Source organism: Meleagris gallopavo, chromosome 1, assembly GCF_905368555.1.
Source record: "Meleagris gallopavo chromosome 1, MGAL_WU_HG_1.1, whole genome shotgun sequence".
Classification (NCBI taxonomy): Eukaryota; Metazoa; Chordata; class Aves; order Galliformes; family Phasianidae; genus Meleagris; species Meleagris gallopavo.
In genome coordinates, this window is record NC_139404.1 from 124,974,228 (window position 1) to 124,982,150 (window position 7,923).

Below are 7,923 nucleotides of genomic sequence, written 5' to 3' on the forward strand. Positions count from 1 at the left end.
AATAGCTAAACAACAATTGTTAGGAGAAATTCTTCTACTGTAAATAAGTAATAAACACCTCTAAACCACTGGAAGAACAATACACAATCCAGTTTTAATGAACAACATATTCAGTAAGCTTCTTCTGCTTGCTTACTGGACAGATTTGATTTTTAATCCTTATTATTATTAACTAAGAATTAATCAAATGAAATTTGATATTAATGTATCTTTCTGCTGTGGTTTTTTTTTTAATTATTTTTATTTTCTGCATCTGATAGTTCTTCTGACTTATGGCTGCACATTTGTAATCTCATTGAAAGTGAGAGATTAATTCTCTCCAGAAGAAAATATGAAATCAAGACAGAAATATTTAGCACTTTCTTTTTGGTAAGAAAAGTAAACTAACATGAAAATAGCTAGCGTTGCCATTTGAACATAGTCTTCTGCATTGCAATCTGACAAGGGAGAAAGGGAGAGACATTAAATAACATTGATTAATTCAAGATGTTATACCAATATTTTAAGTGGATATAGTGGATACATTTAACACCCCCTGCCATCCAAAGCAAAAATAAAATACAAGCAACACTCTCTTGTTCTCCATTATTCAGTTTGCCACATTTTTCTTTGTTAATAATTTAGAAAAAGTATAATCTTCTTTTGCTTTCCTTCTATTTTCCCTATCGGAAAAGAAACAATCAGTCCATTACTAGCCTGGAATCATCTTCTCCATTTAATTACTGAATGATCTGAATGCATGTCCTGGCTTGTTCCTCTTTAATTTAATTTTATTTGATTACGTTAAATTTTTCGTATCTGAAACTTTCAAAGTAAAAATACATTAAAATACATATTTGGCTTGTTCTATCTAGGTCAGCTGTGTTAATGTCTGAGCTGATATCCCTTCTTTCTGACTTGGAAACTAACATCATAAGACAGAATTGATGGTTTCTTTTCTGACAGATTTCAGCATTGCTCACACGTCGCTCACACATGAAAATGAAGGCAAAGACAATGAAGGAACTTTTTGTAGAGAACAGCTGAGAGGGCTCACCTGATCTTAGCAGGCTTCTGGGAATATTCATCTCAGGTTACTGATGCCTGGCAGTGAGTTCTGAGTTGGATACCTGTTTTCAGACAATTTAGAAATAAGCTGGGAGATAATTCTGCCTTGTCTAGTCCTTGATTTCTGGCAGTGAATTGTTGTTATCTTCCTGGAATAACAGCAGAGACTAATGAATAACTGACTAGCAGAAATTTCTAAAAGGTCTATGGATGAGGCAGCTCAGACTAAGTGAATTATACTCGTAACCCTAAACAGAACCACATATGTGAGGACATATTTAAGCAGAAGTAAGTGAAGAAGAGGTGTAACACCATGGATTATGCTCAAAGTTACAGTGAAACATGTACAAATTAACTGTACAACATGCTATTTTGACTTAAGTTGCCACATAAATAATTGGGCAAGTGAGCTAAATTTAGTTGCTTCCATATAGGTTCCAGTACCAGTTGAGTGGCCATGAATACCCAAGATACCCATGCAGATCTCCCATAGGAGACCCATGATCTTCTGAAGAAGAACTGGAGGCCAAGGAAGGAAGCATCTTGGACAAATCAAATGAAAGTGAATTTAAGGTACTTCAATCCTGCATTTTACTCTGAAGTGAAAATTATCCAGAAGTCAAAACAAAAATACAAGCCACCCTTTCCTTAAATTAATTTGAACATTTACCTAACAGCAGTTTGTAATGGTGACTAAAGGGTTTTTATTTGTCCTTTCTCTTGTTCTTTTTCAGTAAGCATCTTTCAGAAATTCCTCAGACCCAAACATCTACACAAAGATGCATATTTTATGAGTTGCTCAGGTTTTATCTACGTGCACAAAGTTAAGTCACTCAAGTCCTGTTGTGTGACAGATTAAAGGACAGCCCACACATCCTCAGAGTTAATCCTCTCATGGAATAAGTGCCTTATCTATATCATCAATGGTGAGTAACCTCTGATATATGCTGTCCTTCACCCTGCACTCAGGCACCGTGTGAGAGCAAGCTGCTTAGCACAGTCAGAGAGACAGGAAAAAGCATTCTGACAAGCAAGCAGTAGAGCTAGAAGAGTGCTAGTCTGAGGTTGTGCCCTAGTATGCAAGCAGAGTATTCGAGTATAGACATAGTCTCAAAGTAAAATACTACAGTATTAGTTCTCTTTCTCTCCACTTTCACTTCTGCTGGGTTTACTTAATGAAACCTTCCATCCCAAAATCGACCAGCTTTGCAAGGTTACCCACATATATATACTTTTTTTTGCTTTCATAGATAAACTTTTCTGAGGCCTTTTTTTTTTTTTTTTTTTTTTTCCTATTTTAGCCTGTAGGTACACAGGGCAAAGTCACTTCCTTACATGAGACATGAAGTTAGTGCCAAAAAATGCAAAACTGTTTTGTTCTACAGTTGAACAAAACAAAACATTGAAAGACAAAATTATCTAATTCAGCAATGACTTTCTTAATTTTTTGTTAATTAATTCTCTTCAGTATACTGTGTTTCATGAGTGTTAAAACCTTAATCAGATCAGGAGGTGAATGAGGAAGGTGATAATGCAATAATGCAGGGAAGACCTGAGGGTCATGAGCATTGAGATGAGCAACAGGTCAACAGGTGAGCAACACCTGAAACTGCTGGGAAGGCAGTACGTAACCAATCATGGAAGCATGAATTAGCATTTGGTTATACAAACACACTAAGAGAGATGATAGAGAGACACTGTTACATGACTGTTTAGCAGTGTATGGAGACAGAGGAGCAGGGAGTGTTTATGTACTAATGGCCAGGAGATGCCTAGAGACTGCCCCTGAGCCTGGTGAGCATGAGAGATGCTTTTTGTCTAACTGGCTCAATTCTGACGTTTTATCATGACACTATTTCCAAGATATATAATTTGATTTATTTCCATTAAGACAATTATTTTTTTTTCCTCTAGCAATACTTGAAAACAAACTATGATATCAACATAAATGTATATTTTTGATAACTCCCTAGCAGTGTCAGTTTATGTGATTACAAATATAAAACAAGCACACTTTCTGCTTCTTTATTATAACAGTGTTGTTTCTTTCAATTTTTAAACACTGTTATGCTGAAAACCACAATGCTTAACATTTTTAATGCAATTTTTCCATCTTGAAACAGTAGGTTTTATTATTTTCAGTTTTAATTAGAATTACTGCTTGAAGTTAATCAACACATTGAATGTTTTTTTAAAACTGCTGACCCACATGCTGAGTTTAACAGAAACTTTCAAATTGTTGTAAAACCGTAAAAATTATTTTTCAAGATTAACTGCCAGCAGACTATTGAAGCCTGCCAAAACACATATGTACAAGAAAAACCTACTGAAAAGTGAATTCTTTTTTCTCATTAATACCTGTTCACATTAAGAAAATACGAAAAATGAAAAGTGAAATATTTAAAACTTCACACTTTGATTAGTATAGAATGTACACTTTTTTTTTTTCAGTATCTGATGACCAGCTATTTAAATCAATTTGCTTTGTATTTTGAGATTTGGCACTTATCCTTGCAAAATTTTAGTTATATTTTACTTATGCAATTAATAGTCATAAAATCACAATACTTCATTCCTCCTACTTAAACTTATTTTTTATTTATATACACACACCTATCTAAGCATTACATTATTATTCACTTCTTTTTCCTTGTGGATCAAAATAAAAAAGGGTTACAAAGTTTAAACATATGGATAGATAATAGAGAAACAAAAAGGCAACTATGTCAGAAGTACTTCCACCCTAGATAGGCTTCTGCTTCTGAATTTCAAGAGATTTGTCACCTGAGTGGAAGGATCTTGCAGCATCTATATATTATGCTGTATTGCTACATGCTTTCCTGATTGGGATTTTCTAATGTGCCAAAGTCTATTTGGAAAGCAATTGGGTTGATAGAGAAAACGAATCCAGAAACCTGTAGAGATATAATCATGTTCTGGTTCTTTTCTGAACAGAATGATTGGCAATTTCATGTGACCTTTCAAGACCCAACCAATTGGTACTTCTGATTAGTGATGTAGCAATTTCAGAACAATCCACATACGGACTGTGGCCCCTATGATATAGAATTTAAGGTACACAATTTCACCATGGTTTCACATCAGCAGAGCGTGCTTTTACTTACAGCTGAAAAAGCGGCCAAAAGTCAAAGTCTGGTTTTAAGTAGATTTTCGTGACAGATTAGTCAATTATTTCTACCTTCAAGATAATGTTCATTTATACAAAGCTTAAATAACAAATGTGTCTACTTCAGCAACTGTCCTAATATCCTGCTGTAAGGATCAAGTATAAAACACTGGTTAAGTTTGAATCAAAATTTCAAATAGCATGCTCATTGTATACTCTCTTGTTGACATTTCCAATGGAAATCATTACCACTTATTTCTTCAAGCCTCTTGCTCTCACAATTACTGAAGATCTTTACCTACATCCAGGTTGAGACTTAATAATCAATGAAGATTTATCTTTTTTTTTTTTTTTCTTTTTTTTTCCCCTTCTGAAGTCCGTACGGCTAGGAGTTTGAGGTTTCACTCTCATTTTGAGATCTCAGCTGTTTTAACGTTTTCTGAATCAAAAGACCATCAGTGTGAATACAGATTTTTGTTTAGAGTTTAGACTACCTTTCTTATAAAGATGTATGACTTTACCATTGAAGAGGTTGGAATGGAATAATCAAACTTGGAATCTTACACAATATGGATATACGTTAGAAGCAAAAGTAATTCTCTAAGTGTCTAAAACCAAAGACTAGTTTTCTATGAAAGCTATGGTCATTTCCTTGGTATGTTGCAAAGCTGCAAGTATCTTAGAATGTGTCTTCGAAGGAGCACACATTGGAAATACCACATATGAGGAAGACACATTCTCAGATACTTGCAGGTAGGCAATGGAAATATTCCAATATACATATTGTCATGGTTTTATAATTTTGTTATTGGTATTCCACATCATAACATCATGTGAAGCATGGGGAATTAAAGAGTTCATACTCCATTTCCACGGACTGACAATTTTCCGGATACATAGTTCTCAGAAGAGAACTACATATCCCAGGGGACTTCACATTCACAGAGGAAAATAAACCATGAGAGGAAGTCACAGGCTCTTGCTCTCTGGCTCTCTCTGCCTGGCAGTGTGTGGGTGTGCTCCCCAGCCATGTGCCTTCTGTTCAAAGTAGGCTTTTCGGTTTCAGACATTCTCTTATTTTATTTTTTAGCCCCAGTTTTAATTGTATTGTATTATATTGTGTTATCTTGCATTCCAATATCATGTTTAGTAAAATTAAGTTTCCTCCTTAGATCCTTTCCTTCTTAGATTGCCACTGTTATGTTTTTGAGCCCAGATCCCATCTTCCTACCCTTCTCCTTTTCCCTTCCCATTTTTGGGCCAGGGGGCCTTGGGCCTGCTGTCCCCTGTCACAGGCACAGATCAATCTAGATAACCCCGTGACACATATGTAAATTTTACTTTGGAGAAGATAGCTTGCACAGAAAAAAACAACCAAATGGAAAATAATTTTATTTTATTTGAAAACGTTTTAGTATTATTTTGCCCTTAATAGTTTTACTGCTTGGAGAAAGGAAATTTGTATTATATACACACATGCACAATAGCTATAGGTTTCAAAGTAACTTGAGAGGACATCCAACAACATTGATGTCCTGACTTCTGAGAGCTGCACATATAAATATACTTATAACTGAGACTTCCTACACAGTCTTTGCTTTGGAGAATCACTCCATAAATACCAAAAACAAAGGTTCATGAGGCAAGAAAGCAAACCAAAGCTGAACTACTGTAAGCAGGCTTTTGGATTTATGTCTTACCCCATTCCCTCCAGACAAAACACATAAACAATAAATACAGTTAATTTTAGCTGGGTAGGAGATATTCTGTGGAGAATTATCTGCGAAGCTGACCAAATTCATTGCTATGAGCAGGGTAACAGAACAGTTATGTCAAGGAATAAAAGCATTTGCCATCATGCTGATGTTTGAGTGAGACTTATTTGGTTGTTCTACATTTTGATGAAAAATTTTTAACTCTCTGAAGCAAAAACACTTTCATAGAGTGGTACAGAAAAGATGTTCTTTAGAATAAGGCTTTTCCATCACAGAAACATTTTTGGAAAAATGTTTATTTTACAAAGCAAAGCAATGCCATTTTTTTGTTGCGTAAAAGTAAATGTGTGACAGAATACTATTGCTACAGTTATTGAACTGTTGTAGCCTGAGAAAGAAATGAGTTACAGTTCAATCAGCCAAGTTGCTTTTTTTTCTTTTTATTTTCTTTTACTTTAAGCTGTTAAATGTTTTAATTACAAAATACTAATTTCAAGAAAGAATAGATTTTTCCTACTTAAAGGTCAGTTTTGAATCAAGACAAAACTTGGCAATAACTGATTTTGAACTAAATGTGTATTTATTTAGTTTTTTAATCCATTCTTTACTGAGACATAACAGCAGAGGACTTTTTTTCTCACTGACGTTCATTTCGATTCTAAGCATGTATAAGTGCACATTTAACCTTAAGACTAAACCATATGTTTCAGGGCTAAAACCTAAGGTCCTTTAAGTAGAAGTCATGGAAATGGATATTAAACACTCCTGTCATATGCTGGTATAACAGCATTCTTGCAGTCACTCAGAATAGAGGACTTCATTGTTGCTGGTTAGTTGTATAGCTATTCCAACCTTACTTTTTCATGCATTTGAGGAACATGAGAGAAAAGAATGAGGTGCATGCTAATCTTAATCTCAACTGCACTTGGAAACACTATATTTATTATATGGAGAAGAAAAGGGAGACTATGTCTGTGCTGGGTACCTGCAGCAACCTCTTTTACTACCACATGTTATTGTTCCATGCACCTGCTGCTGTCAAAGCCATCTGTCATAAAGGCACCAGATGAGATCTACAATCAATCGGTGAGTTAGAAAAATGAAGTTCATAAATAATTAAGACCTTGAAAATTAAAATCTCGTAATGGTAGTATTTTTTTTACCATTGGATAGAGAACAAGACATTTCTATCTTATGCACAGATGCATGAAGAAACAATATAAGGAATATGGCTATCTGTCATACTGGATAGAAGGCCACTTTGGCTCACAGCAGCTTGATTACAAGTATTAAAAGGTGGCACAGTGTGTCTGAACCTTTACATTTTCAAACGTGTTTTGCAAAATACTTTACCATTTGAAACTGCTATTTTAGCTTGGCATGGCTGGTGGCTACGTTGTCACATTGCATTACTCCCAAATGAAGGCTGACAATCACGAAAATGTAGAAAACCAGGAGACATGGTTACAGTTAAAATACAAAGCATTACTTATTGTATCTCATTTTACACTATTTTAACAATTTTAAGGCAAATACTTTAAGTAAAAATATGAAGAAAAAAATACAATTTATCTCTCCCTTTTCATAAAAAGAAAAAGGTTCTGGTGAGACATAGATAAAGAAAGGTATATTATCATTTAAAATGTAATAATTTATTCTAAAAAGAAAATCCATGTTAGCTCAGATAAATGCCTGAGCTCCTCTGTGATAAGGGAAAGAAATGTTATATATACATGTTTGTCTGAGTGCCTCTTTTCTTTCAGTACTTTGTGTTTGGCCTGGAGAGAAAACTAAATGTTTTCATATACTGTGGACAGAAGCTTAGTATACCTTAATGTAAAAGTATATTTAAAATTAGAATCTTACAGTTCTATGCAGCAAAACCTAGGTGAGATTTAGAATTTCATAAGCCTGCACTCTCTCGCTCCTGTGAATCTTACATTCCTGACTGCATGTTGTCTGAAAAACAACAAGGGAGAGTGTTAACTGGGATAGGATTCAATCACAGATGCAGTTAGTTCATAGGAGTTGTTT